The sequence below is a fragment of the Falco peregrinus genome, chromosome 2 (assembly GCF_023634155.1).
Source record: "Falco peregrinus isolate bFalPer1 chromosome 2, bFalPer1.pri, whole genome shotgun sequence".
Taxonomy (NCBI): domain Eukaryota; kingdom Metazoa; phylum Chordata; class Aves; order Falconiformes; family Falconidae; genus Falco; species Falco peregrinus.
This window is the reverse complement of record NC_073722.1, coordinates 87,298,484-87,326,351: the sequence shown is the minus strand read 5'-3', so window position 1 is coordinate 87,326,351 and position 27,868 is coordinate 87,298,484. Positions and strand designations below refer to the sequence as shown.

Here is a 27,868-nt window from a genome sequence, read left to right as displayed (position 1 = left end):
AGCTAGTCTTTGGCTCCCCAGGAGTCCTTATTTCCTTCAAGCTGAAGGCACTTTTATGTAGAACTTGGACTTGTGCTCTGAACCTGAGTATCTGACATTTTATAACCATTCAGAAACTAAGCTTGTTTATGACCTTCACAGTGGATCCCTTTTTCACAATAACCTAAGTCTAATACATCTTGGAACACTCCATTCCCACTGGAAAGATGTGGCAAAACCCCCTCCCCCCCCCTTTCTTATCCAAATAACCAATCCAATGCTAGGCTTGTATCCTAGAGTGGTCCCACAGTAAACAGATAGTTTCAGTGTGGAAAGAAATTATCTTGAATTATACATTGAACACAGCTGAGCATTGTGTCTGCTCCTGTCAGCTCTGAATGGAGTGTGGCAGCAGTGGGGTGATGCTACAGGAGAGAAAGCAACTGAGGTTCAGCTTTTCAAAACAAGGAAGTTAAGTACAAGCTAAAACTTCAGTAAGTACTAAAAAAATTCTGTTCAGGAAATTAATTTTGATACACCGGAGACAAGTAGTTACACTATTAAATACCCAAGCAGTGTTTCCAGGTAAGTAGACTAGATACTTTCTAATGAAAGCTATTTATGCCTAAGTTTGTTTTGGAACTTTTGAAAATACCAATAAAACAGAATAAATTCACCTTTAAAAAGAATAAGAGAGCAATTTGCTTGGGTTGAACATAGAAATTGCCATAGCTATCCTTTGCAGTGTACTTTCACATTTTATGGTGAACTAGATGGCTGTTCTTTTGCACAAAAGTCTCATGATCTTGATTTTTGCTTTCCAGAGTGGCTGGGTGACTGAGCCAAGTGGTTGAGGAAGAAGATGGAAGGCACTTAAGACTTCTCGTCTTGGAGGGAGAAGGACATCTCTGAGAAAATTGGGAAAATACTACTTGAAACCAGGGATAACTGCAAGAAGCACTTGTGAGCTAGAGGACAGGAGGAGTGGAACGCCTAGCATCTTGCCTGGATGTTAATGGCCATGTCCCGTCTGGAACAGAGAGCAGACCAGCAAAATGCTGTAAGCAAGAAAGCCCTTTTGGATCCCCCTCTACCTGAAGACGGCAGCAGGTAGGCTGGAGAGGGCTTTGCGTGGGGACACTGATGGCATGTGACTTCAAAGATGCTCTGTGAGTTGTGGAGTTTTTTCAGTTCTTTCACATAGTCTTTGCCTGAACTTAGTCTGGTTTATGGACTGGTGAGGTCAGTCTGTTGTAACCTGTGGCATTTGTATGTGGTGATGCTGGGCTTTGGCATGGTATGAATCAGTAGTAATTAGGACATGTTGTGGTTTTAGATGCAGTAATGTCCATCCTGCGTTTAGTTGGAACGTGTTTCCCTTGTGGATCCAAACACTGCTTGAACTACAATAATTAATTATTACCAGGTTTAAAATCACGTTTGGCTTAGATAAAGACCCATGCCCCAGCTAGAGCACAAACCAGAAGGGTAATATCTGGGTGGTACTATCCTCGTATGACCTTTTGGGTGTTGGTAGGTGTATGTGCCTTTTGTGTGTGTTAGTGCACAGGACTGTGAGAGTGTGCAGTCTCTTCCACAAGATACAGCTGGCAAAAGGCATGGGCAGCAACTCAGTGCAGAATTTTGGATATGCAGAAATTGTGGCAATTTGAATTTGGAATAAATTTCTTAAGCTATTTGCAGAAACAATAGGAGGCTCTCAAAGTGTCAGAGAAAATACACGCTTCCAGTCTGTGAAATGTCCTGGCAGAAAGCTTAGCACAAAATTCCAGAAAGCAAAACAAAACTTTCACCAACTTCCACCAGCTGGAGCTGTTACTGTAGCTGCCCGTCTGCCTTGGTTCAGAAATTGCCTACTGCTGGTTGATCTGTAGCACTGCTGTGGTTGAAAGATAAAGTGAAAGGGAGCTCTTTAAGTTCTCCAAATGTATTATGTGTGAAAACATTCAAATATACACTTAATTTTAAAAAAAAACCTGTTGAGAATCAGGTTTTTTGCTGTTTGCAGGCATGCCAAGAACTCAGCTTTCTCCTCCAATGGCTAATTCTATAATTTAGTCTGACTGGGACTGGTCCAAGCCCTATTAAAAGCAGGGGGAAACTGCTAGTGGAAGCTGGATTGGTCTCATCTGGTGCCCTGTTGAAATTTGTGGTGATATACCAAAGCAGAACAAAGATAACAGCCTCAGACTGTAAATTCGTTGGGGCAGGGACTCTCTGTTTGTATGTGTTGTATAGTGTTGAAGACATTTGTCGACACTTCAGAAATAATGAATAATGCCAGTGTGAGGAGGAAATCTCTCCACTCAACCCTAGGTGTTTCTGCTGCTAAGTGATGAAAGAGAAACACAGAGCCCTGAACTTTGAAGGCTTGGCAGGTGAAAAGAAGGAAAAATCTTTTCACTTCCCGTTTAAATTTAAGCTTAATCTGCATTTGTTGGGTCTGGTAGAAATATTTGAGCTTTTAATTTAATGTTGTTGGTTTTGGGAAAACTTCTTGGGATGCATGGCATGAAAACACCTTAGATATGTGGCAAGGTTTTGATTTAATTTCTACTTTCATCTGTTTTCCATTATAAACCAGACTAATTGCACTAAGATTCTCTGTGGCAAAAAATACTAGGGGAAGTGTGAATTTGGAAGTTTTCTCACTTTACAGTAACTGTAAAAACAGTCAGCAAACAGGTTTTAAAATGATTTAATACGGGAGGGAGCAAAGCCTGGTTGTCTTCATAGTAGCAGGATTTCACTGGCACTGTCAAGTTTTCAAAGCTCTCAAATTCAACCTATTCATATTTATAGAAAAGCTACTTTGCACACTTGAATTGCATTTATACCTATTTCAGAGACTTAAACTTCTAACACAAGCTGACATGCCCCTGGTGTTTGAAGTGCCCCCATTAACTGTCCACATTTTGCTGTTAAACAGCTGATGGATGGGTATGCTCATGAAAGAAAACTGCTTGTTTAAAAAAAAAAGATAAAAAAGAAAGGGGAGAGGGTTTAATCAGTGCTTATGGAGGAGGCCTGAAAAGATCCTTAGCATGGTTTTTCTGCACACTGTGTCTGATGTGGTTTCCCCAGGGTGGTGTTGGCTGGGTTCCCTTGCATGGGCGCTGGTGTGGTGGCCTGGCATTAGGCAGTGTGTGTATTTCCCCTGCACTCTTCTCCCAGGCTCCTTGTGCTACAAACCTGGTCATTGAGTGACCCTCATTTTAAAACAAGGCTCCATATAATAGCAGTCCAGGAACAGGATGAAGCAGTGAAAAGCAAAGATTCTCCACTGCCAAAGACAGTGTGCCATGAGTTTATTGCCTTGGTGATACTTTTCTTGGAGTACAGACTTGTCACAAATTTTATTTTATTTCAGATGGTGTCTTCATGGGCAGTCCCAGGATTCTGGGCTGCCATAATATGAAACTGTCATTAAATGTCTCCACTACAAAAAACAGCGCTTGGTTTTTATTTGTGCTTTATTTTGCTGTTCAGGTTTTTTTGTTAGAGAAAGTTTTGAATCCACTTTGGTAGTGAGGAAGATAAAGAAACTGAAAAATAAGAACATGGTATTTTGCTGTGATTTATCCTATGATAGATTTGTAGGGAAAGTCTTACAGGACTGAGATGAGCTATCATTACGCACAGATTTGGTACTGTATGCACGTATGAAACTCTGGCTTGGAGTATACATGTCACATAATGTATATGTGTGTTTGGTGTGGAGCGGGGTTGTGGTCCTGCACCTTCTTTGAGGCGCAGCAGAAGGTAAAACCCCTGGTGACTGTGACGACTGAGATGCAGCTGTGGGACAGCTCAGTTTTCTCTTTTAGAAAGCTCAGGTCTACCTAGCTTAGCTTTCCGTTTTACAAGACCTGTCTGCATCATTTCTAACCATTGACCCCATCAATATCGGGGACCTACAACGCAAAAGAAGAGAGCAATAAATTCTGACTCCCTTATTTCTGTAAGAATTATTGATTATGTACGCTTTTTAATGGATGTAAGTGGCTTTTTGGGAATCACCCTGAGGACACATGCTCCTGTGCACTATGTGCTTTTATCAGCTCACGACATGCTATTGTTCTGTATGTGTTGACATCATTTGTGTAGCTGTTGAGAGAAGCAGGAAGGAAACTGAAATGCCAAGTGAATTTCAAAGTTGTTATCACCATGTGGAAGAGGGACAGTTGTCACGTGAGAAGTGACAGAATTGGCAGGACTGGATCTTGTGGCTTAGTACTTCTGAAACACCAAGTGGACAGCAAACAAGCAGTTAAACAGAGATGTGGAGAAATGGGGTGTCATGTTTGCTGTGTTCAGGCTGACTTGGGAATCCAGGCTCACAATGGATGTTGTTCTTTGAAAAAAATCTTGTCTGCATTGCATGTATAGAAACATGCTGCTCTTTCTTCAGTCTGTGTGGTTGGTTGAGCTTAATACTTGCATGTTAAAAAAAACAATTACTGATCCTTACGCAGTGGAAAGTTGGGTCTGAACTGTGAAGTGTGAATACATCTGCAGACATTTCCAAGATCTGGGATTCTGTAATTACGAGGTTTTGGTCTGGGCCTGTCTGTAACTGTAGCTGAACAAAAACCTCCCCACTGTAAACTTCCTTTCGCAATAGAATACAAAAACCCCAAAGCACATAAGCCACAAAAAACCTCTCCGGGTGACCTAGTGAGTTGTCATCAGGAGGTGATTCTGCACCCTTGGCCCTTGTTCTTGTATGGCTTGGACTTAAGCTCTGCTGGAAAAAAGTATTTTTTCTGGTAGTATTTCCTACATCCTGAAGGACAGAGCCTCTCCTTTGCTGGATGTTACACCCTATCTTTCCCCAAAGAGTTAGCCCTCATACAACAGAGAATAATGCTAGTTTGGCAGTGAACTAGATCAGCTGGTCGAGTAAGTCCTTTCTGTAGTGAATCTGTGATGCTGCTGTACTGGAATGTGTAGAAGGAGCCAAGAAACAGTTATGGGAGAGTAAAATTGCAGTGTTTGTTCTGGAGACAGGCAGAAGTAAAAAAACACATAAAAAGTGATCTATGTATGCATGTATATGATAAAGCAGAATACTTTTTAGGCACATGACACATTTGATTACATTAAAAATCCTTATGTTCCCTTTTTTTCCATTGCTTTTTATGTTGGGTGCTGTTCTTGCTCCTGGGATGGACGATGTGGACGGAGTGTCAGATATTCAAGGCTTCTCCAGAGCTGAGCAGGCTGGATCAGCTGCTTTTTCATTTGCTTCTAGGACAGCAGAATTATTTTTTTAAAATTATTATTATTTCTGTATGAGGTAAAGATAATTTCTGAATTATCTTTCGGATAGGGAGCTCCTGTGATCTGACTGAGCCAGGCTTTCTGAGAAAGAGATGAAGACTAGAACTGTATAGGAGATAAATGGGGAAGGAAAGGATATTGGCACCTTTGGGATTTTTTGTTCTTCAGGGTCCTCTTGCCCTGATTGTAAGGGGTGAGTTGTGCATGTCAAGTTCTCATTGGCAGATCTTTATCATCTCCCCTTCTTTGCCTGCCCAGAGCAGGGAAGTACCTGGTCCCATCCCAATGTTCTTTGGGCCTCCCCATGAGCTGCTTGTTACTAGTTTTGAGATCCCCTCAGGACCTGCAGGGACAGGAGCTTCTCTCAGTAACACGCTTTCCCCCCTCTGTGCCCTCTCCTGGGGCTCCACTTGTCCGCATGGAGGATGTGGCAAATTTTCTTGTTTCCACCCTCACAGGGAGAACTGCTTGTAGTTAAGATGATTTGCAAGTGTGATGTTTTGTGGTTACATTACTGCTTCCTCCTGTAATGGTGTGGCACACAGGGTGTTTAATAGCATCCTCAGGTTGACTCCCCAATTACTAATTTGCTCAGACCGCACAGACTGTTCATATCCTCTGGTAAGGAGCCAAGTGGTAAGGATTGATTATAGACCTTAGTGCAGGCTCCTGAAATACAGCCTTCACTTTGCCGTAGAGTCAGTGTGTGAGACCAGACATCCTTCAGATGAAATCAGTAAAAGAGTTTGTCTGGGCCAAGCAGTGGCCTGCATAGACATCTCCAGAGTGAGCTAGTGGCTGACCCAGCCTGGCTTATGAGATATGCACATTGTCAGTTTTCCGCTCCTTGATTCTCAAAGGGTCATTCTAGCTAGGATAGTAATCACATTGGCCATTCTCACCACCACAAAGACTGGTCCTCAGATGGTATCCTGAAAAACTGCCTGTAACAGCAGCCTGAAGAAGCCCTCAGACCTTGTCATCCATGCAATTCCAGCAGCTTCTGCAGCTCTCTTCAGGCTCGTGCAGTGGGGCTGGCACCAGTGTCATTTAACCCAAAAGCAGAGGAACATGTGCTGGTACCGGTGGGGCCGTATTTGATGTAGCCCACATTTGCGCTGGTTGATACAGAAGTCAACCTGTGCACACCCTGGTACATGAGCGGGATTTCCCCTGCCACCCTAGGCTGAGAGAGAAACGAAGCCAGGTTTGCTGCCCTCCAGCATCACTCGAACAGCCCTTGGCGGCAAAGTGCAGATGCAAAGGCCGCTTCTGCCTGCAGAGTGTTCTGAGCAGCTGAGAGCACATAACCCTTCAGCAGCCCAGCTGGAGTCCTTCCCCTCCCGCTGGCAGATTGATAAGGAGGGACTTTCCTCCTCCATAACTAAGTGCTGCTCTGATTTACTGCAGCTCTTCCTTAAGCACTTCCGGAGGTCAGAGGGCTGCAGACATTAGCCCATAATGGAAGACCTGAGGTCATTTGTAACCAATACCAATGAACCTGGGTGCCGTGCAGCGCAGCTGGGAGTAAATAAACCTGTCCCCAGACTGGCTTTGTGAAACCTCTCCCTAATGTGACACAAAGAGGAGGATGGAAGAATAATGGGTGGTTCTCATCAGAAGAAATATAGTGCCCGGTGGCTTGTGAAATGTGCGTGTTTATCTGTTATTCTTGTGGGATGCTACCCTGCAGTGCAGCTGTGCTCCCTGAGGAGGCTCTGGTGACCACAGAGGAGGCTCTGGTGACCAGAGGAGACTGGGGGCTGTGTGGCTCGTGCTTAGGCAGCCTTTCCTCAGCCTACCTTGCTTCAGCCTTGTTATTTACCATTTATAATGGAAACTTAAAACATTTCTAATTAAATAATTACTTTTTAGTTCAAAGACACTGTAAAAATCCTGTACTAGTCTGTATTGGAAGACCTGGTATCATTCATAATCACAAATTAACCTGTTAGGTTGACCGTGATAAAATTGCTGATGGTCTGTGCTCCAGTAGCATTTGGAAACTGCCTAGCTGCAGTGACTGCTGATAGAAGGAATTAAAATTGTGGGTGTCCTGCAGGCAGAAGTCCTGGTGGAGGTAACTGAAGGACTGAGCACCATGTGCAAGGAAGCAGACACAGACAGCATGCACTACTGTATGTGCAAATGAAGGTACTAATCCTAAAGGCAATGACATTTTCTGCATTTCAGTGCAGTAAATCCCACTAAAATCCATGGCAGGGCTCTCTGAGGCTGGCCGTGAGGCTCGGCAGCTGCACACTGCTATCCCTGAGTGGCATGGCTGAGCAGCTGTGGTCTAGGCTGGCTGCAGGATTGTGCATCTGAACAGGAGGCCAGAGAGCCAGTCACTCTTGTGGTGTATCCAAAAGCAGAAAGGGGAAGGTGCCTAAGGCAGAGGGGAGAAGAGCGTGAGTGGTGATGGAGGTGCTGTTAAGGATATTGGATTGGTTAGGGCTGGAGCACTGGCAGCCTGTACTTGGTGGTGCGGCTGCCCCTGATGATGATGAGATGAGCTCTCCTGGTATGACCTACCCTGTCCATGCAATGGTCTCTTGAGCTGAGCTGCTGCAGTGGTCACAAAGCCGGGAGCAGTCTATGTCATTAATGGTGTGAAAACCACCAGTGCATTGTCACCATGAGATGGGCACTATTACTCCTGGGTGCATCTGGAAGCAATTCCCAGCAGAGGCAGGGAAGTGTCAATGTCATCTAGGAGACCTGGGAAATCCCATCTTTAATACTGTGTTAAGTATTGGTTGACCTACACCCAGAAGAGGTAGATTCAGACTGGAGGAAGTACAGAGAAAGCCTTCTAAAATGATCAGAAAAATGTACTATTTGTCTTATATATGAAATCTGTATTTTGTGTAGCAGAATAAATGAGGGGTCTGTGGCTGTTCTCTGCCAGTACACTGGGAGTAAATACCAGGGAAGCAGATGATGTATTCACTAAAAGATGATGCCTTTTATTATGGTTAAAGTCTTCTGGCACATCCACAGGTTCTGCTCAATTACACACCCACCCACCCCCATTCTGGAGAACATTTACAAAACAGAGTTAGGCAGGATGCCTTCCTTCCCCTGTGCATTAAGCCTCTGTGTTGTGTACATAATTGGGACAGTGAAACTTCCATGAAAATGTATTTGGCTCAGTTAGGCAGGATTTTTATTTCTGAAAATGGGATCTGAAAAGATGGGAAGCAGTCTTTTTTAAATTTACTTGAAAACAATGGCTGTGCTTAGCACCTCCATTCATCCAATAATCCCACAACAGGACCTGTCATCAAGTGGTACTCAGACCTGCTGGTGTCTGCTCCAGCTTCATTACTGGAAATTAGGTCTATTTATACTGCTTTGAACACTCCACACAATTCAAGGCCCGAGGAGAAAGACAAGCTCAATAGCCTGCGCAGTGTTTGTTTGCCTGGTTTTATCACTATCAGCAAAGGAAGCAATTTTCATAAACAGCGGGGAGCAGAGCCCCCCTCCCCAGTGTGGCTGTTGACCGCTGCAGTGGCTGTACCTTGAGCTCCCGTGGACCGCTCTGCACCTGAAGCCTGTCCTGGCAGCACGGAGGTGATGACAATAGGCCTCTAAGATAAACAAAATAACTGAATAAAAAGTGCTGAAAGCCAGCAGCAGGTGAACTACTAAGGACAAACCCTACATGCCCATCACCCCGTCTGCAAGGCAGGCTGAGCTGTGGCTGGGCAAAGCTTATCATTTAGGTTAACACATGGTCCTTTTCCCCCCCTCCTGCCCAAACACCTCCCTTCCTAACTTTCAACAATTGTTTGATTACTTGTGAGATACAGCTAGTGAAAAAAATGATTAGCTGCCCCCCTCCTCTTTCACAACAAAGCAGAGAGGAAGCAGCTCCACCGGGGCTTTGTACAGCAGCCAGGTGCTGTTGGATGGCTGGTCACTGCTCTCTTCAGAAAGGTAAATATTGGACTAGAGATGATTACAGCCGTGTTCAGAGGAGCACCACACAGGCAGCAGCCTTTATGCCGTCACAGGAACCCTATGCTACAGGATGCATTTGCATGTCTCCTGCTGAACCAGCTCTTGTTGGTGCGTCTTCAGCAGTAATTGGCTCAAGCCTCAAGTAAACATTCGGCTCTGTTACTTGGAGAGATGGTGCGTATATGGAGGTACTCTTTACAGGGGTTGAAGTAGTTTTTGATCCAGCCTGGTTAAAGGCAGCTGTGTTAGGAAGCAAGTAGACAATCTAGCTGAGATGTATTGTGCTCCAAAGACCACTGTTGTCACCAGGACTCTGTGCACTTCAACAGTCTCTGGAGCATATTCCCCTACTGGCACATCCTGCCAGTTTCTTGCTTTACTTACTATTTCAAGAGAGAGAAATAGAATGAAAGAAACTCTGGAAGTTTTCCCTGTGGCAATACATTTCCTAAAGCACCTCTCATCTAAGAGGCCAACAGCACCTGGCTATAGAGGCACTGGGCTGCAGGAGAAGGCCTTCCCTAAGGTAGAAGCAGTGATTCTTAGAGATAAGATGACAGCAATTGGCAGGATTTGTGTGTCATGCAGCCTGTGTTCATGGGTCATGGCAGTGTCTGTACTTGCTCTTACCTGGTTTCACTGTCTGCTGTGGAAAGACAATCCCTCGCTTCATTGTGAGGAGTTGTGCAAAAACTGGCTAGCAAATGTTAATATTATGACGAGAGGTATCAGCCCCTGCCTGTATCATCTGTACTGGGCTCTAGCTGAATCCCCAGCACAAGGAGCTGACAGGGTAAACAGGGAGGCCATATAAAGTCATGCAAAGGGAGTAAAGGTACAAAGAGGTGAAGTAATGTGGTCAAGGTCATGCAGCAGGTCAGAGTTGGGCCAGCCTCTGGGTCTTGTGGGTCCCAGGCCCATGCACTGCCCAGTGCAGCAGGCAGCCTCGCACTCTGTTCTACATCAAATGCAGGCACCCTCTGGGAAATAGTTTGCTGTTTTAACAGCTGCAAACTTTGCACAGGATAGATTCAGGTTATGTGACGCTTTCTTCCAGCCTCTTAGTAGGAAAATCAGTGTAGCTCAATGGAAACTCAGAATCTTTTTGGAACAGCTTAGCATGGTGTTAAATCAGCTTTCTACTTGAGCGGCACTGTTCACGCAATCTAGAATTTCATCAAAGCCCAGCAGGGCCACTTCATTGCAACCCCTGTAGCTGCAGGAAGGGGAGAGAAAATCTGGGATACACAGATTTTTAGGTCTTCTGTCAATCCAAATGGAGCTCAGGGCTGGCCAGGCAGGGAAACCTTTTTATATTTTGCCCCTGCCAGATACCTGGGTGGTATTGCCCAATGATGAAGGGAATAGAAGGGGACCCATTTATCATCTCTTCTGTTTTCTCTTTTTATTTATTTTTCTTTTAAAAACACATTAAAAAAATTAATTCAGTGCTGGGAAAGGTGACAGATTAACAACCCCAGAGATTTCAGCCCTCTGTTTATCCTCTGAATAGAGAGCTGTAATCATTCCTGGTGCTGCTCTGGCACTGTGCCCCAGCCCTGACCTCAGGGACCAGTTCCCAAGAGAGCAGCTACCCCATCCCTCCAGCCCCTCTGACCTACCAGAGTTTTGTAGTTTTGTCCCTGCAGATGGGCAAGGAGTGCTGATCAGGGTGTGAGTCTGTGCCAGGAATTGCTGCAAGTGAGGAAATGGATGATGGTCCACCTTGTAACTCCACATTGTGCTGCATGGTCTCACAGCCATGCTGAGACTGCTCAGCAACAAGCTGTGTCTGTGCAAGGCAGCTGTGCGGCTCAGCTGCACAGGGATGTAGCTCCAAGTCCTCCGAGCCAGGTAACACACTTTGAGGTCTCACACCACTTTTCTTTCCAATCTGCCCAGGTGTCTGTGGATGGCGCTTTTCACTGAAGTGCGGAGTAGACAATGTTTTCATACCAGCATGTAGAGTAAGACAATCATGTAGCTATTATGTGATTTTGACGGAGTGTATTTGCAGCTGCTGCCAGCTTCTGGATAATTTTTAGATGCTGTATAATCCTATAGTTTTGTTTAGGGAATAGACATGCTATGTGGATCCTAGCATTAGGCTGCCAACTTTGAAAAGGTAAAATTCATCCCCCATCCCTCCATCCTTCTTCACTGACATTCTTGGTGGGATTTTATTTGATAATTGTCACTATGGGTCATTTCATATTCCCACCATAAAGGCTTTGTGTAGTCAGGTCTGGTGTTTGGAATTACCCTTTGCAAAGTAGGTATTTTCCTCTGTCATAAAGCTGGCATGTTTAGGAGAAGAAAGGAGAGCATCCTTCAGAAACTAGTCAGTGTGAGTTGGGATGGGGGTGGCACTGTGGGGGGTATGGCTTCCTGACACACACAAGCAATACCTCCTTACAATTAGTAATGCCTCCATTGCCCTCTCCCCTCACTCAAGAAGTGACATTCCGAGACATGTATTTGGTGTTTGAACTACCCTGTCTCCTGGACCCAAGGGACAGGGGCTGGGACAGCTCTGTGGGAGGCCCTGGTGTTGAATCCATTTGGCTGGTGTGCCCAAGGGGCCTTCCATCATCACCTGCCTCCGTCAGACCGAAGGCATCCACTGTACCAGGTGGTACTCAGGAATTTTATCCAGTGTGAGTTTCTCAGGGAAGAAACCCCTCCTTTGCTGTTTCTGCTTGTGGTATCGGACAATTGACCCCATCCCTCCTTTTTGCTGAAGGGGTAGAAATATGATAATGGCCATAATTATGTCTGAATGTTAAACAAATGCTCTGGATCATCACTGCTGTATCCACTTGTCCATAATTACCAGGAATGGACATGGTGGCTTCAAAGGCCACCCGGTTATCGTTTATGTTTACTATAAACACAGCGGCCGTTTTGGGTTACGAGTGTGGTCATTTTGCTGGAATTTGATGAGCCAGACCCTGAAATCCTCATCTGACACCAGCTCCCTCCCTCCTTTGGGAAGAAAATTCAGTATGGGAGTGCTCTATGCCACCTAAAGAGGGAGGATGGACAGGCTGTGCCTCGTACACCACTGGGATTTGCAGTTTCCCTGGGCTCCCTCTGAGTCCCAGGAAGCTGGTCTGTGTTTATGGGGCTGTTCTGTTTGCCAGTGCTGTCTCTCCCCAACACCACCGCTGTCAGCTCAAGGACTCCAGAAGTGCAAAACAGTAATGCCACGGACAGCAAGAAAGCTTAACGTGTTAACCAGGGCCTCTGCCTGGTGGAGCTGCAAGCAAGAGTAGCTCTGATGGGGAGGATGTAACAAGCTATGCAGAGTTCTAATGTAATATACTGCACTGCAGAATGGCGAGGTTTCCAGGAGTGAAGGGGTGGTGGGACCACTGGTTTTGGTTACAGGTATCTGCTCCTATGGGGCAGCACAACACCTCCCTGTGGGGAGGGGCAGCAGGCACAGGATGGAGATAGAGGGTTCTGGACCCTCAGCAGTGGTAGCTGAAGGGTAAGCCTAGCTGCTGTTACACTGTCTAGGGGGAGAGGATTAATTTCTCCTTCCATGGGCTCCTCAGACCCTCTTAGTACACAGCCTATTTATCATGCTATGCACTGGGCCAGCATTCGAGACCCTGCCAAAGTCATCAAAAAGCAAATCCCTCCCTTACAGACCTGTATGAATACATAGGAGTGTGACACCACAGGGCAGAGAAGGCAGTATCCTCCAAGATGGAGAAACCTTGGCCTACCAGATTCAGAGGCAGCACGGACACTTGTTTCTGTGGAAGCAGGGATCCCTTCCTTCCAGTGGAAGCTGGATCCCTGGGCAGGGATCCAGATTAAGAGCAGGGTGTGTGTAGAAAAGCCAGAAAGGGAAAATGCAGAGGTAAATCGTATGGGGGCAGGCAACAGGGAAGCACTGGCAGATCTTTTAATTGCATTAAAGTCAGATTATTGCATCAGTTGGTGAACATTTGCAGAAACTACATTTGCCTATGAAAGCAGGTTGGAGCAGAACAGTTGCCTAAATTCCTACTAGGTCTTTAGTCAAGTGGTTAGTCACCAAATACTTAAAGAAATTTTGGATTTGACCAAACTTTACTAAGGTGTTAAAAACTTCTGCTACCTTTTTTGATTCACTTTGCAAAATAGGTGAAAATCCATCTTGCATTCATATGAACTGATGTAACTCACAGACGTCATGCTGCTGTGTGCAAAGTGGAGCTCTGGATTTCAGTATGGCTGGTGTTGCTTTGGGCTATGCTTCCTTAAAAGGGGACATGCGTTATAGATTACCTGTGCTACGGGAATGACACTGTCCTGTCACAACTCAATGCAGAGGGCATTAAAAAAAAATGTTCTGTGTGTTGTTAGTGCAATCTGAAGCAAAAGACAACACTTGTTGTGAGATGGAGAAGACAGAAGAAAGCTCAGACAAATAGAAAGCTTCAGAGATTCTGAGAGCTCAGGACAGGCTGAGGTTGCCCATGGCTTTGGCATAATCCCTACAAAATTACAAGTTGGTAACTCGTGCCTGATGGCTGCAGCAGAGTGTAATTTATGAACTGCCTCTTACTGCCTTTCGTGTTGGTGGGATGGAACTTACAGTTGCTTGCAGTCATTCAGCCAAAGAGATGGGAGTTTTCCAATTTTTCTCTTAGCTGAAAGTCTTCCACCTGGATCAGCATTTAAGAAATACCATCAGAGTGGGTTTTTAAAGTCATTTTTTGCAGGTGTGTAATCCTTCGTGATTTTTGTTCTTACTGCTTTTTTAGTAGAGAAGACTAAAGCTCAGTGATTACAGGATGGGTTGTAAACACTGGTGGACTGAAAGGGAAAGAAATGAAGGCAACATACTCTGTTGCTATGATAGCACCACTTTATGAGAACTGAGTTATAACATGGGAAAATATCACACTGCTGCTGGGGAATAAAACTGTGCCCATGCCATCAGCTTTGAGGCCAAACATAGACTCCTCCTTCAAGATGAGAGGCACAAAGGAGCCACCACTGTGCAAGGCTTATGCTTTCAGTGAGTGGAAATACTGCATTCAACCTCACCCCACAGCTTTCTTTGAAGTACCTGGGATCATTTCAGCAGAAATGCTAACTGCAGCAGCAGGGGGAAGTGGGCTAGAGATGTGCAGCAGGTAGGCACCTGCAACCTTACTCCAGGTAACATGGTCTGACTGGGTTATTCATCTTCACTGAAAAAAAAGATGCTTCATCTTATCTCTAAAGGAAAGAGCAAATTGGCTGGTGTTTCCAGCAGATAACACTTATCAGGATGACGTATTTATAAGGGGAGGACAGAACAACACAGTCAGTGCCTGTCAATTGTTTTGTGAATTACGAAGGCTAAACAGACTAAACGCAGTGCCAGTATGTGTGATTGAGAAATTAGCCCTCCAGTGAGATTCAGACCGTTTAGTGTTTTCCTCCCAGTCAAAAACTGAGATATATCATAGCCTCAAACAATCATATTGACAGAAAAGCCCTGGAAACAGAGCTACAAAAGCCAGCCTTGTTATAGAAAACCCTTCTCTAAGACTTACTAATAGATTCATTAGCTGATGTTGTCATGCTATGGCACGTGTATATGTTCTGTAATGTGTGGCATGTGGTTTATCAGCAGTTTGTGGGTTGTCAATATTTGCAACTGAATGTTTCGTGTAAATTGAGAAAGACGTTACACATCCGGAACGTTGCATCAAGTCTCCTGCACCCTCTGAGGCTTTTTGGCTGTGAACTCTAGAGCCAGTGACCGTCAATATTTTCACATTCTCAAGGTGGTGATTTCAGCAAAGTCCCCAGAGGTCTAGAGAAGGATATACAATACAGTGCTTTCCTGCGCAGATACAGGTTCAAGGAGTGTAAAGAACAGGGAGCTCATAGGATTGATTTGTAGGGTAAAACGTTTAAAAGGCAAAAGAAAAAAGTGTCTAGCAATACTGTAGTGAGAAATGGGCATACAGTAGGAGGGAAACATCAGAGGAGAATAGGTTGCATAGCACAACACAAGAGGATACATGAGAAGAATTCTCAAGGAGGAAATTTTAGCCTGCATAGCAGTACATGTTCAATAAAGCAAGGTACATGAGACTGGAAATGGGGAAAGTGAAAACTAGCTTGAGTGATATGCTAGGAAATGTATCAGAGGCATGTTCTGTCCTGGCAGCATGAGAGGACGGTCGCCCAAATATTTTGGGTTTTTTCATTTTCAGCCTTTGCAACAGCAAAGGGCCAGATCAAACACATGAAATGTTATGCTTGTTCTCAGAACCTGGCCCACCTCCTCTTTAGCTGTCAGCCCTCCAGCCCTGTCAAATTGTGAAGGACCAGCTGGAGCAGGTGTCAGCAGAGATGTATCAGCGCAGAGTTTTGCGGGCTTTCTCAGAGCAAGTGGCAGGATCTCTTTTATCACGCTGAGCCTTCTCCTGTCAGCAAAGCAGCCAGATGAAATTTCCTTCTCTGGAGACCCCCTCTCTATTGCTCTGTAGCCAAAGGATTTTGTAGGCTCCTTTACTGTCTTAATTCTCATCAGATTTGCATCATTATTCAGGCCTGGAAAAAAAAACAAAAAACAAAACCATAAAGCTGACTTTAAAACAAAAATCTCTCCACAAAGGCCTCACCAAGGACTTCTGACTTTGACATGTTTGAAAATATTTTGGGATGTTTTGCTTCTGAGCATTTGGAAAGTCTGGACTGAGTGTTTTGTACTAACTTTAACAATGCTAAACATCTGGCTCTGTTGACATTACTTCAGGTATTATTTCTGAGTCACTTAGTCTACAGTGTGTTTGAACTTATAAAGAGCAAAGGTGTTTTCTGTATTTCAGTAGACATGCTTAAAATGCAGAATGGTGCCACGGGTCCAGATTTGGGATGCCCCAGGGGAAACCTGGAACTAGAATTTCATTTCAGCTCTCTGTAAAAAGCAGGCTACTTGGCAGTTTTGAACCATGTTTGAGTTTGATTTTTTTGAGTGCTTTAATTCTGGGACATTTTAGTCTGGATGGTCTTCATTTCCTACCCTTTGAGACTAGTCAAAGATTACCCAAGTGTCAAAATGCATTGAACATGAGATTTAAATGCTCACTCATAACCTTTGTTCTTGTTCTGATGTGGTTTATAGTTTCACAATTTACATGGCAGCAAAACTCCACATAAGGGAGGAATAATGACTACTAAAAGGATTTGACAATCGGCTTTAGAGAGGGAATGAAGAAGACACAAAAGGTGCAGCAGTGGTACTTCTCAGGTGCTGCTGTTTCCTATGGGTGGTCTTCTGTTGTTCTTGTCATAATAAAGCAAAGTAGATGGTTTTGGTTTATGCTTCTTCATAGACATAGTTAAACACTAATGGAACACAAGAAAAAGATCACATAAATCAGAAAGTAAAGCATCCTTGATGCCCTGTGGTGGTGAGCTAACAGGACCACTCAGTTTCAAGGCTATAAAAATAATTATGAAAGCAGGAGGACTGAGCTAGTGTTTCATGGGTTCAGCCCCACCATACCTTGTTTGGGATGCTGAGTTGCACACTTGTGTGGCAATCATTGCTATAATGTGCAACAAAACGTTATCAGCCTACTTGACAGGCCATTAGGCTGGACAAAGAAAGTCTTGAAATAAGAGGCTATCCTTAGAAAACTGGCCAGGCCTGGCATGCACTGAGGAATAGATACAATGCATGTCCAGCTGTACATTGTTTGTTGGTGCCCACACAGTCCTGCTCTAGCACCACCAACGCACAGCTTGTCTGGCTTGTAGAGCCGCTGCAGGACTGGAACCCCTGAGCTAGTGTGTCGGTGATATATCTGGGCTGCAGCCATTCAATAGCCCAATGGTGGCCCAATGGATCCTGCAAGGAGAGGAAGGCTGGGAGCTCCAGTTGACAACTCCTACCAGGAGGCAGGAATTGCCTTGTATTTATTTGATTTATTGTCTTCTCTTCCATAAACATAAGTTAGGAAATTCTTGCATTGATTTAAAATGAATAAATTTTCCCTGTTGAGTGGGAAATACAGACTAGCTCAATCTCTGTCCAGAGCTGTTATTCCAGGCAAAGGATTGGTATTTGATATACGGAGAAGCATTTTTAAATGCTTCTGATGGTAAGAAGGAAATTATCAATGATCTCTATCTGTAAAATAGAGATGTGGCACCATGGAAGTTGTGAAACATCTCACAAAGGAACAGTCCCACAGCCCAGCTACAAACACCTTTGCAACCAAATGCCATTGCAGTCCTTTGAAATGCCAGGGTTAATAATATGTGGATTTCATTATAACTTTTTTATTATAACTTTAAAAAAAAATCTTAGGTTACAGTAGAGATAACAAGGGTGGAGGAAAGAAAGCAGTTAAAAAGGAAAAAAAAAAAAAGCTTAGTTCAAGCATAGGATTGAGGTATGTTTATTGGGCTGTATGAGACCTGTCCAGCTGGAATCAGCATCAGCAGTCACATTGACGGGTGCTATTCAAGTGATGTCTCTATTCATATGGGATTAGACGTCTGTCTGGCTGCTGGCTGAAAAATCATTATTTTTAGTGCCGTGTGCCTCGAGTCGGTTTTTGTTCTCCTCCTGACAAAATGCAGTTGGGATACATTTTATCTTCCCTCTCCCCTTGTACCAAGTTTTGAACAAATAGAATTCTCTCTGGTTGTTAAGCAGTTTTTCTGGCCCTTTTTTCTTGTTTCCTACCAGAGGATGATGGATTTGGTAATTTCTAAGGACCTTCCCAGCTGTTTTGGACATGAAGACAAAAACAAGCTTGGAGAGATTCATCGATATTATGGAAGATTAGCCCGGGGGTTTAAGGATTTCTTTCAAAAAGAAAACTTTTTTTTCCAGTTTTGACTCTTTCCTGGTGTGCATGACTAAAACACCCATGACATGGGATCAGTGCAAAGACCAAGGGATCTAATCCTCAGCTGCTGTAAACCAGTATCGCCCAGTAAAGTTCAGTACAAGCTACCCAGGGTTTACACCTGCTGGCAAACCACCCTCAACAGAGCCTGTGTGTCTGTCTGGAGCAAGGTGACATGCACAACATGGCATTCCCTCTCTGATACTTCATCAAGACCAGCAACCAAGAAGAAAGCAATCTCTGTTCTTTGAGCCAGGGGTCCAAGTGTGGCAGCTAATTGGTGGCATTTGTTTTTCCTCTGTCCTCCCCCTCCTCTGCTCCTCGCAGAGCTGGGCAAACTCTCCCAGCAGCACTCAGTCTATGGTTAGAGGGCATAGCTGTCATTCCATTAGGCTTGGCTAGGCCTGCGTTAAAGCGTGTCATACAAATTGAGGGGATCCAGCATATTGACAGACAGATATTTAGCATGTAATTGCACTGAAAGTGCAGCACAAAAGCTTTGGGAGGTAGGAGAGTGGAGTATTTGGATTGCATGAGATCTAGTTGGAGTGAGGTTTGGACTTTTTTTCCAAAGTGCATTTGAGCTCCCTAACAGGTGTGATGGCAAGGCACAAATACATCATCCCACAGCCACTGGGGCACTCTGTTAGTCCCCCTCCAGCCTGCCTCGTCCCCCTGAAGAAATCCTGTTGGAGGCAGTATCTGTTACAGAGCAAGCAAAACCATCCCATGGGCTAGTGCACAGCTCCCGCATGCTCACACACAGATTCATTTCTCAAAGGAAGCTGAGCTACACGTCTCTGGCTCTGTCAAAACATGGCCTTCTGCCCCTTAGCCTCACCCATGCAGCAGTGAATCCCAAACGCCTCATGTACCACAGGTTTTATATCATAAAGATGGAACATAAATTTAACATACATTTGGCAGTATAGGAAAAGGATCATTTTAATTGCTGGGCTTTAGCATTGGTCATTAAGGACCCATTCAATTTCTGCTGTAAGTCCAGTTCCTCTTCCAAATGCAGTCGGGTTGTTTGTGGCTTCATGCTCCTGGGGCCAGTCTGCACCCACGTGCCCTAATACGGCTTTTAGGAGCCAAGGCTTCGGGGAAAGTCATTGGGTCTTAGAGTCCAAAATTCATCAGTGACTTTTCCAAAGACAGCTCATGCTCCCAAGTTGTGTTATTTTTAAAAACTATGCACTGAGTGGCTGTCAGCCAGTGGCATAGCTGGGGCATGGGTCCCAGATCATCTGCTGGCCCAGGTGCTGTTCTTCCCTCTGCCTGCTGTTCCCCTTCTACAGGTGTTCTGAAGGATTGAGCATTGGTGTTTGGAGACGCTATAAATTATCTCTGCCTATAGCAGAGCTACAAATGTAAAAGCCACAGAATGACTTCAGAAAAAGTATCTGAACTGGAACATACCCAAATAATCTCTCTAACACCCAGTGGTCTGGGAGGGGGAGAGCTGTTCAAACATGTCTGTTGGGCATGTTCATATGATGTGATTGAAAAGAGAAGGAATCATTGGCTGTTAAGTCTTTGTAGTAGAGCAGGTTGCATATGAAACTGCTTATGTCAACTAATGGGGAAATAGGTGTAAACCAGCTGCTGGTTCTGTGCTGGAGTCAGGACCAGTAGTGGGAAAACTTACAGTGCTTTTGGGCTGCTTCTTTGCATCACACCTCTGCTTATATGCTTAGATGAACTTTATCCAGACAGCTAGAGTTTGTTAAAGGTAAACTTACAAGAGGAAGCTTTTAAAACTGACTACTGAGATCTGATTCTATTTTGAGCATTCCTGATGTTTAGAAGTTTAAAATTTTGGGTTTAAACCTGGTCAGAAAGTAGCAGGAGAAAGGTGCAAAAGTGGTGGAAGGATTTTAGTTAACATTTAAGTTAACGTTTAGTAAATTAATACTGAAAATGGACATTTAACAGAGCCCTCAGCTGATGCTCAGGAGATCCAGGTTCCATGGTTTCAAAGTTCTGCTACAGACCTTGTGGGGTACTTGGCCACTCTTCTTTCCTTTGTCTTTTGCTGAAGGCAAACTTCTAACTTCAGGGACATGATGTTCACTATGGTTTTGGAAACTTCAGGGACAATGACCAGGCCATGGAAATCCTAATCGAATTTATTAATCTGCATGAAGAGGTTCCTTTCCTTGACTCCTACAAGCAGCTGAGCAGAGGCAGCATTCCCCAGTGGTCATACCCCAGGACTGGGTCTGGAGGTGTGTGTTAGGTGTTGTACACACATGTAAGAGGGGAATGTTCCTGTCACTGTGCAACCTACATGGATGATATAATATTGTAAGGAGCTGGGTGGAATGTAGCAACAAGCAGTGTGATTGATCATTGATGATAAGCTCTTGTCATGTTCATTTGATTTAGATTGTTTTAAGTGTATCATTTACCAATGTACCGTTTACTGTCTCTGTGAGAGAAAAACAGTAGATTCCACAACCAAGTTTTTTGCAAAAAGTGATGTTTAGTGCTTCCATTTTTGAATGCCCAAACTGAGAAAGTTTAAAGGGATCTAATTTCTGCAGGTACCAAGTTGTCCAAAATAGGAATACCTATTTCAGGATCTGCATACACAGCTCCCTTCCTTGTTAAAGCATATCTTTTCTGAAAATTGTGGAAGAATTGCAAGTGAAATAAGAAATGCAGATAGCACGTGTCCATATGGGCACATCCCAGGGAACAGGGAAAGCATTGGCAATGACAGGACACATCTTGGTCCCATCTTATGGTAGGTGAGTCTGCAGCAACCCTGTTGACTGGGATGGCCGGACTCATTTTATTCCAGTTTAATTGAAGTCAGAGGGGGACAGGAAGATTTCTGTGGTGTTTTGAGATCATCCAGAAGGAAAAGTGCTAAGCAAGTGTAATGTGCACCTTACTAATTGGGGGCTGCTGCTCTGCTGTTCGCAGCCACACCTTCTGTATGCTTCCTCTTTGTACAGCCCAAGTCCAGGTTGCTGTCAGGGAATGTGATAAAGGAATAAAGCTGCAAGTGGGATCACGTTTCCCTTCACTTCTTGTGTGTATGTGTGTGTGTCTTTGTTTTTTCTGTGCTGTAGCTCAGGGGGGCTCGTAAATCTTGGAGACGACTGTGGGTTTTTTTCTCTCCCCCTGTATGACTGATGGTGCGAATTTATGTGTGGTATTTCTCTCCCCCGACCTCATTCTGTTAAAATGAGACAGGAGGCCAGTAAATTTGCAGTGGGAGCTGTGCAGGGTTGTGGGTCCCTCAGCCCCTCCTCTTTCCAGCCTGAGGGCCAGCTGTTCCTAAAAGATAATGATTTTGGGGTTTCAGCTGGGGGTGGGATGCTGTTTGCATTGTTTCATTTTGCTGGATGAGCATGCTTTGACCCTCTGCTTCAGCACCAGGTGGTGTTGAAGAGAAAGATGCTGTTGAGGGGAAGATATACCTTCCCAGGTTAGTATCCAGCATGGGGAAGGAGAAAATGCTGAGGTTTAAGTTAGAACAAGGTATCCCAGAGCAGAGACCCTGCTGGAGGGCACTTCCTGCTGCATTTCCCCTTCACTGTAATGATGCACTGAGACACATCCAAGGACACAGTGCATCACCACTTGCCTCTTCTAGCTGCAGTGACCGAGCTAAGAAAAAAGAGGTTTTGTGTTTCAAAAATCTGTTGTGTTACAGGAGGGAACAGGAGGTTTAAAAACTCTTCTAAAATGATGTCATAAAAATATTTGTGTCTGCTCTTAATTCCTGAAATATTCCTGACAAGGGCCGTGCCTGTGCCCCTTTCCCCGAGGTGGAAGGATGCCGTTGCACCCAGGCAGTGTGTCCTGCCTTTCCTCCGGCTGACTTCAGCTCAATTAATCCCACATAGCTCAAGTTGTGACTGTGAAATCCAGCCTAAAGTCTGAAGGCCACCTTGAATTTGAAGTCCAATAGGAGTATTTCTCTCAATTAAATTGTTGTTTTCAAAGCATATTCTAGGTTTATTCTAGTGATAATTGCTTTAGCAGCAAGAGAGTGACCTGGAAGTTTCAGCTTCTGGGTAGATTTGGTCAGGAATTTTAAACAAAGATGAGATTTTTTAAGAAAAGTATCATTTTTTTTTCCTGAAACAGAAAGATGCCTAGTTTCAGAGTGGAGTTTCTTGTTAAGACAAGCAGGTCTGAGCCACACAGAACAGCTCAGCAGTTACAGGCCTTCTACAGAAATGGGAGGAACATATTTAAGTCTCTGCTCTTCATCAGGGACTTAAACCTCTGCTACCTTCACCTCCATGAGGTGCCCAGATGACTGGTTGGTGGCAGTTTTGCTGTCTATCTTTTTGTAAGCTCCCTGCGTGACTGGCTCTTTCAGTGATATAGAATAATGATCCCTCAGCCACCAGAGCTTTGTGTCTGCATGACTGCAAGGTGTCACCTAAACCTTGTGGTGGTTGTTGCTGGGGTTACAGCAACAAGGACTGGTGTCAGAGACCCCAGAGGAAACGTTAACCACACCACAAGGTTGTGTTGTGGTGCCAACCAGGGTTTCTCAAGCCAGGAAGTCTTAGCCTGCCCTTTGCATAGGCTCACAAGTCTACTGTCATTAAAACCTCTTCAGGCTCCCTTCAGTCTTGTTCCTCACCTTCCATTAACTGAGGAAACTATTTATGTTTATAAACCCTGCACATCCCAGATCCTACACTGAACCAGAGAATCATATCATAGAATCAGCCCATGGCACGTGCCTGCTTCTGTGCATCAGAGCTGCTGAGGTTCAGATACTTGATTCTGTCCTGCTGATGGACTGCCTGATACTGACTTTCCTGGCATCCTGAAAGCCTGGCATCGGAGCCAGGTGGTTTCCCAGCTGCTGCAAAGCAGTGGTGCCACCAGGCATCCCAGTGTCAGGTTCTGCATTGCTCCTCCTCCACAGCCCTGCTCTCTGAAGGGAGCTGTCTGGCCAGGGGAGCAAAGCATTTCTCAGGGGGATCAGCCTCCTGCCTGTCTCTGCCTCAGGTGCCCCAGACAGTGTATCTAGGCCTGGAGTGCACAGTCCTCCGGCCCTGAGTAGTGCGTAATGCATTTTCACATCAGTGCTTTCTAGGTTCCTGGAGGAGTTTGGCCATCACATCTTAGGAAGTTATCCTTTTTCTCCAGGGGGACTCTGAGTTGAGAGGTAAAATAATAATTTAAGGTCTCACCTCCACCTGAAAGCATAATGATGTCACATGGACCAGTTTAATCAGTTTAAAATGTCTTAAAACCAATCTGGTTTTAGCTAAGCTTATTAAATGCACTCCGAGAACTTCATCTGCAGCACATCAGAATTGTTCTGTGTTCTGCAGAGTTGAAGTGAGCATGTACAGTGTCCCCCTGGGTGATAACACACCTCACACACGCAGACTTGTGTGTAGGCTGTTTGTATGTATAATCTGAGCTGGTTCCAGCCTGTGCAGGAGCGCAATGAAACCTTCGTGCTGCTGCTCAAAGCTCCAGGTAGACTGTCAGGGCTGGGCTCCACCTGGGACAGTGAGGAGCTGGGTACGCTGCAGGGGACTTAAGGGACAAGTGAGTGCTGTGAAGGCTGGGCTGGGGCACTGGTCACTGTCAGGATTTCTAAGGAGGTCAAAGAACACTGCACTGGTTTGTTGGTTTCATTTTTGCCTTTCTGAAATAATAGGGGTTCAGGGCCAAAATCTAGGACTTCTATCCTGCAGGTTGGTGCCTTGTTCTTTTCATTAGGACACACATCAAAACTGATGAAACAAACATATTTTATATTAAAACACCAGCGTGAATCAGAAATGTGGATAATAGCCTCTCAGAGCTGCTGCGCCCAGGGTGTTGTGCCTATAAAGTCCACAGGTCAGGTTCTTGTCTTGGCTCTTCCCTGGCTCTGTTACCAGACTGTGGTCTGTCCCTTAACCCTCTGGCTGACATTTTAAAAGGCACTTGATGGCCAACTGCAACTGAACATCAAGGGAAAAGTGACTCCCCAGGGCAGCTTTCAACTCCAGGGCCTTGGATGCCACCTTGAAAGCGTGTGGGTAACAGTGCTCTCCAGCCAGGCCAGACTGAGTAAATGTGTCTGAGCTCTGTTATCCTTCCAGAGCATGAGGCTTACCTACCCTGAGCAGTATTTTGTTGCTGGAAGGACCATCCAGATGCTCATAAATCTTTGGTGTAACTCTGAAGCGGCTTTGCTAACAAATTGGCACCCACCTCCCCCTGCCTCCCCGCAACGTGACTCTCACACTCAGGGCTTCTAAGAGCTATTTCAGGCCCCGGAACAAATGAAATATTTGTCTCCCTTTTGCCCTGGCACTTGCCTCCACACCATCCTTCCCCTTCCCCCCAAGCAGAGTGCTTTAGCACAGAAACCCTAAGCCAGCAGTGGCAGCTGCAGAAGATGGGAGCAAGTTGGATGAGTGCCACTCTCCAGCCCCTTAATGTTGCTGAGCCCTGGCCAGGCACCCTTCCTCTCCATGTCCCCCTGCTGCTTCACAGCCCACCTACCACGGCTTCAACCCTGGCTAAGAAGTTGGCCCTAGATTTCCCCATTAACAAACCATTACTTTTGTATGGCCCATGCTCTTGAAATGTCTTGACTGCTCTTTGGGTCTCTTCCCATCCACATTCACCAACAGCTGGGGCACCCAGGGACTATCCTGTGACAGAGGAGGAGGTACATTAGTAAGGGAGACCTAAAGACGTATCGAATGTGAGGTGTGTGTGTAATAGATGCACAAAGAAGAGATTATATGCGGTCATTGTGCTCCATGCCGTAGCAAAACACCAACTGCTGTACAGCATGCAGAATAATGACAGCAGGGACTGACTTTCTTTGAAGCCTTTGCTTTGGCTGTATTATTTTTTTTCCCTTCTGCTGTGCCAAAATGCTCTTAGACACACATCTGCCTTAAAAACAACAATCTCCCCTTCCATTAGCTCAAGTTAAAGCTTTTCTGGAAGCTTTTCATTTTGAAAAGACAAGGAAAACCAGAGAAAGAGAATGAGCCCAGGACAATCAGACATGTGGTTCTTGTGACAAAAAAAGTAAACTGAATTTTAGTCAAGAAATGTGAGAGATTTAGAACAATGCAGTTAGTACTTAGTGGAATAGCTGCCTGACAAGCAGGTAAAACCAGCGTAATCCTCCATCAGTATGTAAAGCAGACACAGAACAAGAGCAAAGAAAATAGAGAGCAGGCTCTTTGCTTGACAATTTAAATCCTAAGGGTACAACAGCTATACAGAGCAGAATCAAACACAAAGCAGTAGCCGTGAGTGAGTGTATAATAACTTTTGCTGTGGGATGTGGGTATAACCTAACGCTGGTCAGTGCCAGTGTGGATGTGGCCATAAAGTAGACTTCTCTTGCCAGTGCACCTGTGCATGTATTGTTACATCAGCTAAATGTATGTGTGTGTGACATCAGCTAAAGCTATGGCAGACCAGGGGCAAGTGATGTTTTGCAGTGAAGAGCAGAGACAGGCAGCTTTGCAAAGAAGCTAGGAGAGTCAGTTATGGTATTCACAATTTCTTCCTTTCTTCTGGAAGCAAGTGATGATTTGGAAAAACTGAGGAGGCTGCAGCCCTCCATATGGCTCCATGTGCTGGAAATCTCTCCTGTAAAACTCCTCTTAAGTTTCATTTTCAGAAGTCAGCTGGGAAGAACATGTTCTCACAAGAAGCTGTATGTCAGGTGAGACAGCAGTATTACTACAGCGCTATGCAAAAACCACTAACTCCCATAACGCCCAAGAGTATTTGTAAAGAATTTCAAGCTCAAAGAATTTATGATACAGCCAGGCCAGCACAAGTTTATTTAGCAAAACACATCTATTCTGCAAAAGAAACACTGTATGTCTGCAGTGCTTTTGAAGGCCAGGTTCTCAAACAGGGAACCCCAAGCTAACTTGCAGACCAGCATGTAATTGTCTCAGGTAGGATGATTTTCTGTACTTGCCAGTCATTTTAAGCCTCACATACTGCCGGCTGCCTTTGTCTTCCAAGTGCCTGCTTGTACAATGAGATTTACCTGTTGTGCTGTGACAGACAAGTGATTAACATGAGAAAGACAAGTTGGATCGGGTGCTGGGCTTCCTGCATATCTCCCTTGCCTGCTCTCACAGACATTTCCTCGGAAGCAAAAGTCTGTGCTCCTGGTTGTCCAGAAAAAAACATTTGTGATGGAGTTTGACTGTTCCTTTGTTGCTACAGCTCTCTTGCTGAAGGACTGAGATGTCTAAGAGGGCCACTGTAATACAGTGACAGTGCATTGATCAGCTGCTGCCTCTACTCTGTGGCATGTTTGCAACTAGAAAAAGAGCTTGAATTTGTGCATCATACAAATTATGTGCTTTGGTCCTGTCCCTTCTTCCACAGAGCTCCCATTCCTGAAGACCTTGCAGTGTCCCATCTGGCAGTAGTTCAGGTCCAAATGAAAACCCAAAACAGCTACAGTCCTATGAGCGAAGGTACTATCTCTAGCCCTGCACTGAACATAACTGAAAATACCTTTTTTCTATGAATGAAATATAATTTATGAGTCAGAAATTAAAGTATATGCTTAACCTTTTTATACAAGCATTTAGGCTTCTTTATTGGGTAAGGATGCTTTCCTGAACTGGGCATTAAATTGGACTTTTTTGCTGCCTTTTCAATGCATTCAGATTATTTCTACAAAAACATCTGCTTTGATGAGTCCTCTAGTTTTCAAATTCTTCATGCAAATGCACTAATACATTCTATTTGTTATGACTTACTCTGTTTTTTTCTTTTTGTAATGATGGTTCTTTACACCTCTACTCCAAGAATCTCCGGTAACTTTCACTTAATTATTTAATAAGCAAAAAATCAGCCCTGATACTACGTGTCAGCTCTTTTTTAAGAGGCTGTGAAGCAAAGGAAGAGAAATTTAGAAATCTGGTACCAAGCAAAGCAGTCTTGGGGTAAGACCAGAGGGCTGACATCCCATGCTTCCCAGGCACCCACTGCCCATTGCAGCGTTGTCTGAACCCCTGCAGAGCTGGAGCGGTGGTGGCACCTGCGCTGCTCACCAGCCCACAGTCCCTGCGCAGGCCATGTCTCTCCTCCCTGGGACCTGTGGGATGCAGTGATGGAGTTGCCATTTACCATTAAAAACAAACAACAGGCTGTGGGAATAGGAGCAGCTTCCTTTTCCCTTCAGCCTTGTCAGGCCATTTTGGTGCCGGCTGCGCTGAGCCGTTGCACTGCGAGGAAGCCCGGAGCAGCTCAGGGCTCCCAGGCGCAGCGCTGGCAGCCGGGGAGGATCAGGAAGTCGGGCAGGAGCAAGGTCACCTCTTGACCTCCCGTTCGGCAAAGAATGCAACTTGCTGTCAGGCACCAGAGAAGGCTTTTTTTCTTACTGCAGCTTAAGATCCCCGTGGTTTCTGATGGGAAGAAGCTTACAGCACAATTTTTATTTTATTTTCTCAAGTGTTTTTTAAAAGGGTAGATACCAATGAGATGGTGTAATCACCAGAGGGCTTTGGAGAGCGGCTGTTCACTCAATGGGTATGCAAAGACAAAATGCTATGATTGGTATTTCATTATGCCATATGAAGCACTGAAGTTCATTACTGGTCTTGGTATAATGTGACCATAATCTTTCAAAATAAAATGTTGTAACAAAGAGGAAAATCTCTAAAACAATACCACTAATCTCTCAGAAAAATAAAAATTCTTCCTTAATGGACGTAATTCCATTGCCACATTGGTTCTGTACCCATATAAGTAAGAACAAAATCAGGTCCCAG

At 44.7% G+C, this 27,868-nt stretch overlaps 1 protein-coding gene across 1 annotated transcript in view; it reads left to right on the top strand.

Annotated features, from left to right (window-relative positions):
* The first annotated feature begins 818 nt into the window (after positions 1-818).
* The window catches only part of TBX1 (T-box transcription factor 1), a 135,322-nt gene continuing 108,272 nt past the window's right edge, over positions 819-27,868 (top strand). The window contains exon 1 of the mRNA XM_055797109.1: positions 819-1,089. The gene's annotated coding sequence lies outside the window, so the exon portion shown is untranslated. The remainder of the gene's footprint in view (positions 1,090-27,868) is intronic.